At 37.3% G+C, this 11,129-nt stretch overlaps 1 long non-coding RNA gene across 1 annotated transcript; it reads right to left on the bottom strand.

Moving 5' to 3' along the window:
• Positions 1-4,390: 4,390 nt before the first annotated feature.
• On the bottom strand, positions 4,391-6,238 carry LOC110925862. The gene is made up of 5 exons (XR_002584816.2): positions 6,085-6,238; positions 5,162-5,342; positions 5,015-5,095; positions 4,681-4,919; positions 4,391-4,555 (listed from the first exon to the last, which is right to left on the bottom strand). It is a non-coding gene; the product is annotated as an uncharacterized LOC110925862 (long non-coding RNA).
• Positions 6,239-11,129: the final 4,891 nt, after the last annotated feature.

Here is an 11,129-nt window from a genome sequence, read left to right as displayed (position 1 = left end):
CGGAATTTAGCCGGAAGTTTGGCCGGAAAACAACAAACTTTTTAGAACAAGATTTTAAGTTACCCAACCCACACTTGAACACTCCCGAAAGGTTTAGAACACGTTTTTCAGTTTAAAAATGCAAGAAAAACTCCAAAAACGGGTGCTAAACCAAATGTCCAAACACACCAAGAACTTGAACAAACCCGGTTTTAAACAAGGTAAAGAGCCACGGCTCTGATACCACTTGTAGGTCCCTCTCGGAGGATGATGAACCTAAACCTTGTTATACAAACCCACTAGCGAGTGCGGAATCCAAGCTAGCAAGCAAACCGGGATGAAGCAAGTATAAACACAAACACACAAAGGTTCACCGATTAACACCACTGTATTAATACGTATGAAGGTTCCGGTTACAAGCACAATGTTTACAAATCTAACTTGCAAACTCTCACTATGTGTGTGTGTGTTTCGGACAGAATGCTCTCAACTCTCTATGTGTGCATCTATCTTACAACATACACTGCATTATATACCCAGCCCAGGTTGTCTTGTCCGAAGGATCCGATAGATGGTCGAATGATCATCTATCTATCACAATGTTATCGAAGGATTCACATGGACCTCGAAGGATGATCTTTCGAGGTCCATCAATCGAAGCATATCTTTCGAGGAGATCGAAGGATCCACATCATCCTTCGATCTCTTATCCTTCGAGACAGACAACCATATACAATTATTTTCTAACTGTTTGGCCAAGTCAATCCGGAGGATGGTTGACTTGGTCAAACTTACAAGACTAAGGAACATCGTTTACATCGTGACCGAATACAGACAAAGTACAGACACAAGTGCACCAACATAAGTTCACTTAGAACACATTGAGCATGTCTTTTTTTTTAATTACATGTTTTTAATTAAATTTACATCAATGTTCATTTGTATTTATAGATTTAATTTATATGTAAGGTCTACTAACATTAGAAATATTATATTGTACATTTTTAACGGCTATTATATTGTACATGACATTATATGTTGGTGACTCACGTGATACAGAGAAAATCAGTTGGTACTGGAGTTTGATCCCTATACATCCACAACAGATTTTGAATACCACTAAGAAATATCACATTATTATGTACATCATATTATAAGGGGAGTGGGGTTGGTCCGTTATGGACTGCCCATCACTCGTGAAAGTATCACGAACACCGCCGCCACCACCTTGTTCACGCGTGATAGGATTAACGCGTTGAATTGATAACGCGTTGAACATTGATGAATGTATGTGTATGACTTGTACATTGTGTATTAATACTTGTACATTGGAATCTCATCACAAGTGATGACCACCGCCACTAAAGAATACTTGTGAGTGATAGAATAGTGGTTGCTGACATGACGGAACATGATTGGATGTTTGTGAGTGATGAAATTTCATTACTAATGACCACCCCACTCCCCTAAGACAAGGACCATCCAACCATACAAGTACTTCACTATTATAAGGGTACATGGGGCACCTGTCGGGTACCCCTTGCGGTATTACAGGAGGGGTCGGCCCTGAGAATTCATGTACCCTGTTCGAGCTCGAAAATACGTGCCTTTAGGCCTTAACAAAATTGGTATTGGGCTCACTAAAGGTCTAAACTTAATGCCAATGGGCTAATAACTAATCTAAACCATAAAAATAGTTTTGTAAGTGGGCCTATGTTGGTGTTTGTATGGGTATACCCTATTAATTTATTTATTTTTACATATACATATCGGAGTTTTTTTTAAAAGAACGTGCCCTTCGAAATATCGGGCCCTGGCCGGTGGTCCTCCCTGCTCACCTTCAGGGCCGGCCATGATTATAGGTAGCTTGGCTACACCGTTGCAAGCGCCAACCCGTTGGCTATCGGATAGTCCAAACAGGTACCATAACCTGCAACGTGTACTTCATGTTGTGTCTCAACGTTGAGCATGGAAGACAGCACATGGGGGGAGGGGGTAGCTCTGGAACACTGGCGCAAGTGAATCCGTGTTTGGCACATTCAAATTGGGGAGGTTTAGGTGTCAACCGATGATTGGATGATTGATTGATGAACGAGTTCTCACGGTTCCCGTGTACCCTAATATCATGTACATAATATTTATAAAGTTAGTAGTGGTTATCAGATGACCAAAATACCCTTGGGATTAAGATAACCTTTGAATACTTCTTTAAGAAATTAAAACAAGTTTACAAGATCTTGTCTGCATGGTTCACTATTATTTTCTTAGGTCATCTGTATCTTAGATGTTTTGATTAGTAAGAATCATTTTCAAATGAAAACTATTAAACAACTAAAAAAGGTAATGAAGAGAAAACGGTATAATCTATATCCATATCTATATCTATCTATATTATATAATAAAAGAAAACCATAGGGGACACATTTTAACTCGTGTGATGCAAAGGATTGTAACCTAGTATAAAATAAATTATCCACAATAAGACGAATACCCACTCCAACGAGGGGGTTAAAGTAATAGCATAAACTCAAAAAGTATTAAAGCCTTAGGGGGCGTTTGGTTCGCGGAATGTTTTGGAATTGGAATTGGAATTGGAATTTGAATAGGAATTAGAATTTGAAGAAATTGGATTTGGAATTTAAATATTCCAATTGGAATTGGAAATTGTTGGAATTGGAATCTCATTTCCATTTTTGTTGTGCTTGGTTGTCAAATGAATTGGAATTCATCACCTCGGCAGTCGGCACCCACAACCACTAGTACGTGTCGTAACGGTTCGCGTCAAAACGATTCGGGTCGAAGCGGTTCGGTTCGATTCGAAACGGTACATATTGTAACCTAGTATAAAATAAATTATCCACAATAAGACGAATACCCACTCCAACGAGGGGGTTAAAGTAATAGCATAAACTCAAAAAGTATTAAAGCCTTAGAGCATTCACATCCAAAGAACTAAATTGTGAGTGTGGGGTTTTTAAAATATAAAGAGTATAAAAAATGGTTGTGAGTGGAGGAAAGAGAAAATGTTACTGTTCGTCTGTATATTTGGGGGGACACTGTTCACCCACTATAATTTTTTAATATATATTGAAAGTGGTTGTGAGTGAAGGAGAGAGAAAAATGTAATGATAAAGGTATAAAAATATTATTTAATTGAAAAGAAGAGAGAAAAAGTATTTGTTTTTAGTGGAAACAAGTTAAAGTTGTCCGCACGTTACGGCGGGATGTCGATTATGAATGTTTTACTATGAGTTAGAAAATTCCAAAGTATATGCAAACCTTTCTTTCCTTTTCTAAAGCATTTTAATTCAAAAATGGCAGCCTAAATTTGAACTAAACAAAATGATATATTTATGTAGAGCGAATAGTTATTTGAACTAAACATGATGTTATATTTATGTAGAGCAAACAGTTATTTGAAAATTGTGTCGGTATAAAAGTTTGACAATAGTTACCACTGGCTTAAATGGTGTTGGTGAAAATGATGTTTGGCAAATGAAAGACGTTGTACATGATCATTTTGTTTGTCTTTTGTTTTGTTTTATTATTCTATGGTCATTCTAATTAAAAAAGAGGGGATGATTTCCAAAAAAATTGAATGCATATGTATTTTTTGAAGTCCTTTTCGTTAATTATTTTGCCTATGTGAAATAAGTTAAATCAAATATGGACCCGATCAAAAAGTCAATTTAACATTTTATCGAGTTCTAAGTTCCATCAATTCCTATGGTTAAATTCCTCACCCATGGCCCTTTCAAATCCTTTTCACATTCAAAGTTTGAATTGCTATAAATTGTTGATCATTTTTGCTAAGGCTACTATTAAAGTAATTATTTGACCCCTAAATGATCATATGATCACTCCATTCACACATTCAAACATCTATCATATCAAATATCAAATATCAAATGATCCTATATAGGTTAAAACGAAATATTATAAGTTCTAATATTTTAATTAATCTTCAAGTGCAGATTAATTTCTAAACTTCGTAAACAATTGCACGGGGTTGGATCCGGTACAAACCATATTTATTCTACAAACCGTAAGAATAGATCTTAGCACTTAAAAAAAGTTAAATTAGCACATACCAAAACAATACATGCATAAAAGTAGCACTTTTTAATTATATTAGAGCATTCTCATCCACTCCATCATCTTTAACCCTATAATTTAACTAAAAATCACAACTTTTTAAAATTTATCTCACATTTTAAAAAACCTCCTACATCCAACTCCTCGTACCTATCTCTATATTCTTTTTTATTATTATTTCTTCTCTTTCTTCCACTTACAATTTTAACTACTATCTATTTTGTCTTATTATATTTTTTCTTCTAAAATTGATTCTAATAACTTTGTTTATAGAAATTATACTACTAATTATTAGTTTTTGGGTTGGACGGGCCGGGCTACAAAAAATAGTAATTATATCATCATAAACCAACCAAAAAAAACTTGTAACTTAACTTATTCAGTAGTATAAGTAACTCACTTTAACTCCTTTGCTTTCCAAGCTTTTAATTAAGCAATCAATAAGAAACTCTCCTCCAATTGGAGACACTGACACCAGCGCCTATTCAAACAATCAAACATACATATTACACAACTAGTATGAATCCATCCTAAACAAGTGTATCAACAGATTAAATAACATAAATTAGCATCTTAAAGAAAATTATACAATCGGGAAATGCATACCTCTTGTAAAACATACCCATCATGTACAGGGGCAACAATAGTTGATCCTCCACGGCTGAAGTCAATTTAAGGTTGTTACAAAAGCAACCGCGACAAGTCAATCAAATAAATAGGTAGAATAATAGTTAAGCCTCATTTATATATCATAAAACTTTAAGATATGTTTGTATAAAGTCATGTTTCCCCTACGTATCAACGACCAACGAGGTAGCACGCCCTAAAGCAAAAGATGCCAGTACCTGCAAGTTAAAAAGATTGGATTATTTAACAAGTTAAAATCGATGTGTTACATTAATCCCAAAAAAAATGTATGGCAGCAACAAAGGCATATTACTTTTCTATCTGTTGTTGAGTGTTGGAAGATGGTTCTGCAAGTAGCATGGGGTGCTCTTTAATATCAACAAGCAGCCATTCCCTGCAAGACAATATAATAAGTTAGTTAAAATATCACTTTCGATTCATAGCGGATTTAAGTAGTCACCTGGGAGAGTCCAACTATGCTGTAACCTTTACTGAGTTCTTTCATTTTCTTCACCTGTAGCAACCATTTACATTTACTTCTGCCACATAAGCGTATTTGTTCGGCTATCTCTTTTTCACTCCCGTTTATGATGAAATTTCCACCTTGATCAAACGGGTCAAGTGAAGAGACAAACCACTTACTGCACATTATAATATACATTCACTTGAAAACAATAATGATCAAATAAAATATCATACCATCCATTTTCACTACCATCATACTACAAACAACAGTTTAAGATACCGAATCATGCCAAGTTTGACCTATTTAACAGCCTACACAACGGATTTACACATAACACCAAAAACACATAAGTTTGAAGTTAGACAAAGCTACAAAATATGTGTAGTAATACTTCCTTGTAACACCAAAATATAGATGGTAATATTTCCGTGTAGCACCCAAAAAACGCGCTAGTTTTCGGTTCAAAGCTGATTATCTCAGGCATGGTCGCGCCTCATTACGATTTCCCTTTGAAGTTCTTCAAAATACAGTCGTTGGATTTCTGTCATACCGCTCAAATCCATCATTAAAATTCCTAATGTGTTCATACATATAGGTTTTTCCCGGAATATAAATTTCACAATAAAAAATCTTACATTCTTGTATATAAAGAACCCTAATTAAAACTTAAAACCCTAACCCCCTTTGCAAATTCATCATCCATCACCTGTGCTTTCTAATGGTTATAACTTTCACCATTTACTTATGAAAAAAAAAACTCAAATAAGTTAACCATAACCAACAGAGAGTAAAGATACAGAGTAACAAAAAAAAAAGCAAAATTCTGAAAACTATCAAATCTTACAAAAAAACACGCTTGAATTGACAGTAATACTGGAAGATTAAGGAGAATTTTGAGGTGTAAAATGAGTAGTTACCGAGTGGTATCTTGATCTGTGATGACTGAATCCAAATTGGAGTATTGAAATAGAAGAAAATAAGTTAAGATAATGGAACTGTGATATCTTGATCTGGGTGAATGACGATACCTGGTGGAAAGGAAAGAACAAGGGCGGGAGGAGATGATATGGGCGGGAGTAGTGAGATGGGTTGATATGGTTGAAGATAAGGGGGGGTACAGTAGCTTTTCATACATGAAAAGTTACTGTACATTCTTTTTAGAATATAGGGTTAAAAAGATGAAATAGGGGATAGGATGGAGTGAATATTTAGAAGGTTTTTTAAATTTTAGAGGTAGGAGTTAAGATGGTGGATTGGATGTGAATGCTCTTAGCACACAAAAATTAATCAAGATAATTGATTTTAGCATATATTTGAATAATATCAGTACTTTTCTTAATCAGCACATTGAAAACAAAAGGAAGATCCAAATAAAGAATTAATTGCTTGTTAGCATATTTATAGGGAATTCAATATAATTGATATTATTTAGGATATTATTTTATTATTTCTCTATAATTGGTTGGATGTCACATGACACTTTTTAAATGGTTATTATAGTTTGCATGAGAAATGTGGTTTGTATTTGATCATACTCCTTCCTTGCACCCTAAAGTTGTGATCGATGAATTCAGACATTAAAAAAATTTCAAGATCAAAAGTTATAAACCTTTTATCATTTGATGATGTCACTGATGACCACAAATATGAACGAAAGAAATCCCAACACAGTTTAACCTAAGTTAAAACCCAATGAACAAACATTATTGTTAAATTATGCACAGATAGCTATCATTTCAATCCCACTATTAGCAACGAAGACATCAATTAACAAAATTATCACGATCAACAAATTCTAGTTAAAAGATCAATAATTCAAGATTCACAACTCAAGGATTAGGATCAAATACAAAGGATCCTAATTGTAAGAAGGATTTATAGAGTGACAAGTGTCCAATAACCTAAAAAAACCCACTACACAAAAAAACACCACTACAAAAAAAAATTTTTTTTTTTTTTTGCCGAGGGGGTGGGGGGTGGGGGTTTAGGTTTTTGGGTGGGGGTGGGGGTGGGTGTTTAGTTTTTTTTAGATTTTTGGGGGGTGTGTGTGTGGGTGGTGGGGGGGTGGGGGGGGGGTTAGGTTTTTTTAGGTTTTTGGGGGGTGGGGTGGGGGGTTAGGTTTTTTGGGGGGTTTTTTGGTGAGGTATAGTTTTTTTTTTTTTTTTTTTTTTTTTTTGCCGGGGGGGGGGGGGGGGGGTTTAGGTTTTTTGGTGGGGGGGGGGTGTTAGGTTTTTGGGTGGGGGTGGGTATTTAGGTTTTTTGTGGTGATGTAGTGGGTTTAGTTTTAGGTTATTGGACACTTGTCACTCTATAAATCCTTCTTACACTTCTTACAATTAGAAGTCTTTGTAGAATAACTTGACCCCACAACTCAATATCCAAAAATGAACAATTGAATGGCGTGCATGCTTTTAAAAACTAAACAAAACACTAATAAAAAAATATTAAAAATGAAACAAACTTACAACTTTAAACAAACTTACATTCCCAGCGTTTATAGTGTTTGATTGATCGCCGTGTACGTCATATCATTTCGCTTGTTTTTGGATGATTTTTTTCGCAAAGAATCCCCCAAGCGCTAGGGAAACAACCCATGCCGGTTTCTTAATTTTTCCATATATAACCAATAATAAACATATATGTTTCGATTTGTTGTGAATCAATAAGGGAAAATAACGACAAATAAAACCAATATAGATCTATTCAAGAAGGAAAGAATACAATATACATGGAAAACCCACCTTTGATGTCGAACTTGTTTGATGAATTGGCGGAAATTGAAGGTTATAACAGTTTGATTTCGACGGAGGCAGTAGATGGTAATCCGATGAAGGAATTGGGAATAATGTACGGAGGCGGTTGTTGGTTTACAAAAATGTGGCATAATGAAATATTGTAAGGAATTGGGAATTTTGATTTGGTGAAGCGGTGCATCCAGAAAAGAAAAGATATGACACAACCATTGATATGAGCAAATATTATATTTTATTAATTCAAGAGGTTTGTCTTAAATGGTGTGATTTTGTGAGGAAAAGACGTCGATTGTAACGAAAAATATTAACGAATTAAGTCAAAAAATTATTTATAAACGGCGTGATTGATGAGGCACGACGGTCCGGTAGCCTGTACATGAAAGGGTGAAACTTTTTGAAGATGTGTGTGTTGATAATTGTTGTGTTATTAAAGGGTGTGACTTTTTAAATAAATAAGACATAACTCAAGTTGCTAATTGTATAAGGGTATAATATATTGATATACGAGTTGTTTTTTACTGGAATGTATGTATAATTTTAAGGGGCTGGATGTGAATGCTCTTAGGGGGCGTTTGGTTCGCGGAATGTTTTGGAATTGGAATTGGAATTTGTATAGGAATTAAAATTTGAAGGAATTGGATTTGGAATTTAAATATTCCAATTGGAATTGGAAATTGTTGGAATTGGAATCTCATTTCCATTTTTGTTGTGCTTGGTTGTCAAATGAATTGGAATTCATCACCTCGGCACCCACAACCACTAGTACGTGTCGTAACGGTTCGCGTCGAAACGATTCGGGTCGAAGCAGTTCGATTCGAAACGGTACGGGTCGAAACGGTTCGCGTCGAAATGGTACAGGTCGAAACGGTACGGGTCAAAACGGACGCGTCGAAACGGTATAGGTCGAAACGTTACGGGTCGAAACCGTTTATAAAGGATTATTTTGTGTGTTTTGGTCTTATCTGTGAGTCGACATGTATATATTATGATAGTAGACCATTTTTATTTTCAGCCATATGAATGTTTGGCCATACATGAGCAGAGGATGTGACCAACTCCACTTTCGCCATCGAAACATTACGGTTCGAAACCGTTTATAAAGGATTATTTTGTGTATTTTGGTCTTATCTGTGAGTCGACATGTATATATTAATGATAGTAAACCATTTTTATTTTCAGCCATACGAATGTTTGGCCATACATGAGCAGAGGATGTGACCAACTCCACTTTCGCCATCGAAACGTTACGAGTCGAAACCGTTCGCGTCGAAACGGTACGGGTCGAAACCGTTACTGGTCGAAACCGTTGGCATCGAAACGTTACGGATCGAAACTGTTCGCGTCGAAACGGTACGAGTCGAAACTGTTCGTATCGAAACGGTACGGGTCAAAACGGTTCCGATCGAAACCAGTATGGGTCAGAAACCAGTATGGGTCAAAACGGTACGAGTTAAAACGGTGCGGGTCGAAACGGTCGAAGATTCCAATGAAATTACTTTAATTCCTTCACATATAGGAAGGATTTTGAATTCCTTTAGTTAAAGGAATTTGAAGGAATTCATGTCTAATTCCAATTCCAATTCCATTGTCAATCAAACACATCAAGATTGGAAATGAGATTCCAATTCCATCAAATTCTATGAACCAAACATCTTAAGAGATGGAATTCAAATTCCAATTCCCTTAAATTCTATTGAATTCATGCGAACCAAACGTCCCCTTAGATCATCTGGTAGGTAAGTATCATAAGTGAACAGGCAAAAAAAAAAAAACATATCCTTGTTTAAAGTCCATTAACACAAGAAATATAAAGCGTGAGCATCCCAACTAACAATTTGTCAAGAAGATCGCTGTGGTGACGTAAAAAGTTCATGAGAGGAGACATTTGAACGATGTGGCATCTTACCGCATTTGATCTTCATACAATCCATCACATTATCCATGATTGTCTCAGCCTCTACACATGATGAGGATACGTCCCTAACCGGACCGGACCAGGCCCCCGTGCCACGGAACAAACCGGACACTCCGATGATCCGACGTAACTAACTGGGTCCCACCTCCATAACTGCCATGATAACGACTGGTCCGACCCTAACTAACTCGCCACGTAAGCACACCCAAAAGCTATAAATACCCTGCCAAGGTCTTCAGCAAGGGGTAATCGTTATTCTCTCTCTCCCTGACTTATTTCCTCCTCACAAATACTTATTCTCACGCCCGAGCTTGGTCACAGAGAGGCCCCCCTCCCTGTGACGAGGCTAACGGCGTGCTTGTCTCTTGTGATCTTGCAGGTCTCTTGTTGGATCATCTGAAGTTCTACTCTGGCCAGTCCGTATCAACTGGTTTCTGAGTCTTCAGTGGCGCCATCCCCTCGAATTCACATAATTCATTTCGTTGTTCTCATTTTTTCGAAGTAATGGCAGAATTACCAGCAGTAGTCTCCACCAGTCCTTTCCCATCTTACAATGATATATGGGAAGGAAATGCTAGTTCCACAATCGCCTCAGCAACCCCGACAGGTTCCACATCGGCTTCTATAGCTGCGAATGTTGTGGGTGGAAGTTCTGTCGCCACACTGTCCGTCACCGCTCCAGTCGTCACGCCACTACCGAGTTTCGACAACGCTTTCCTCTTAAGGAACGCTGATCTGTTGCGACAGTTACAGCAGCAACAGCAGAGAGATGAGATGTTGCAAAGTCTCCGAACAAACTTGTTTACCAGTGCTTACTCAGGGGGAAACCCTGTCTCCATCGGTCCTTTTGCTTCTGGATCTCTGGTAAGTTCTATGATCTCTACTTCTGTACCACATGTTACACAATTCTCATCCGTAACAAGTGCTCCGATGAATAACGGTCTAAACGACCTGTTTCTCCAGGGATCTCTGGGATTAAACCCCCAAGACCAAGAACTGCTCATGCCATATCATCCCACGTCTATGACGTCGCAGTCAAAGTTCACGTTACGGATTGTCAATGCTCCACTCCCAGCTAAGCTGAAGATGCCTCCCACGTTAAAATTTTACGACGGTACGTCCGACCCGGACGACCACATGTTCGCATTTGCCGGAGCAGCTAAGGTCGAACAATGGCCAATGCCGGCTTGGTGTCTTATGTTCGCCCAAACTCTCACCGGATCGGCTAGAGTTTGGTTCGATGGGTTGCCGGAGGGGTCGATCGATCACTTCGAGGACTTCCGACGTATATTCT

This window comes from Helianthus annuus, chromosome 17 (genome assembly GCF_002127325.2).
Source record: "Helianthus annuus cultivar XRQ/B chromosome 17, HanXRQr2.0-SUNRISE, whole genome shotgun sequence".
In the NCBI taxonomy this organism is placed as follows: Eukaryota; Viridiplantae; Streptophyta; class Magnoliopsida; order Asterales; family Asteraceae; genus Helianthus; species Helianthus annuus.
The sequence above is the reverse complement of the archived record's forward strand: the minus strand, read 5'-3'. Positions and strand labels throughout refer to the sequence as shown.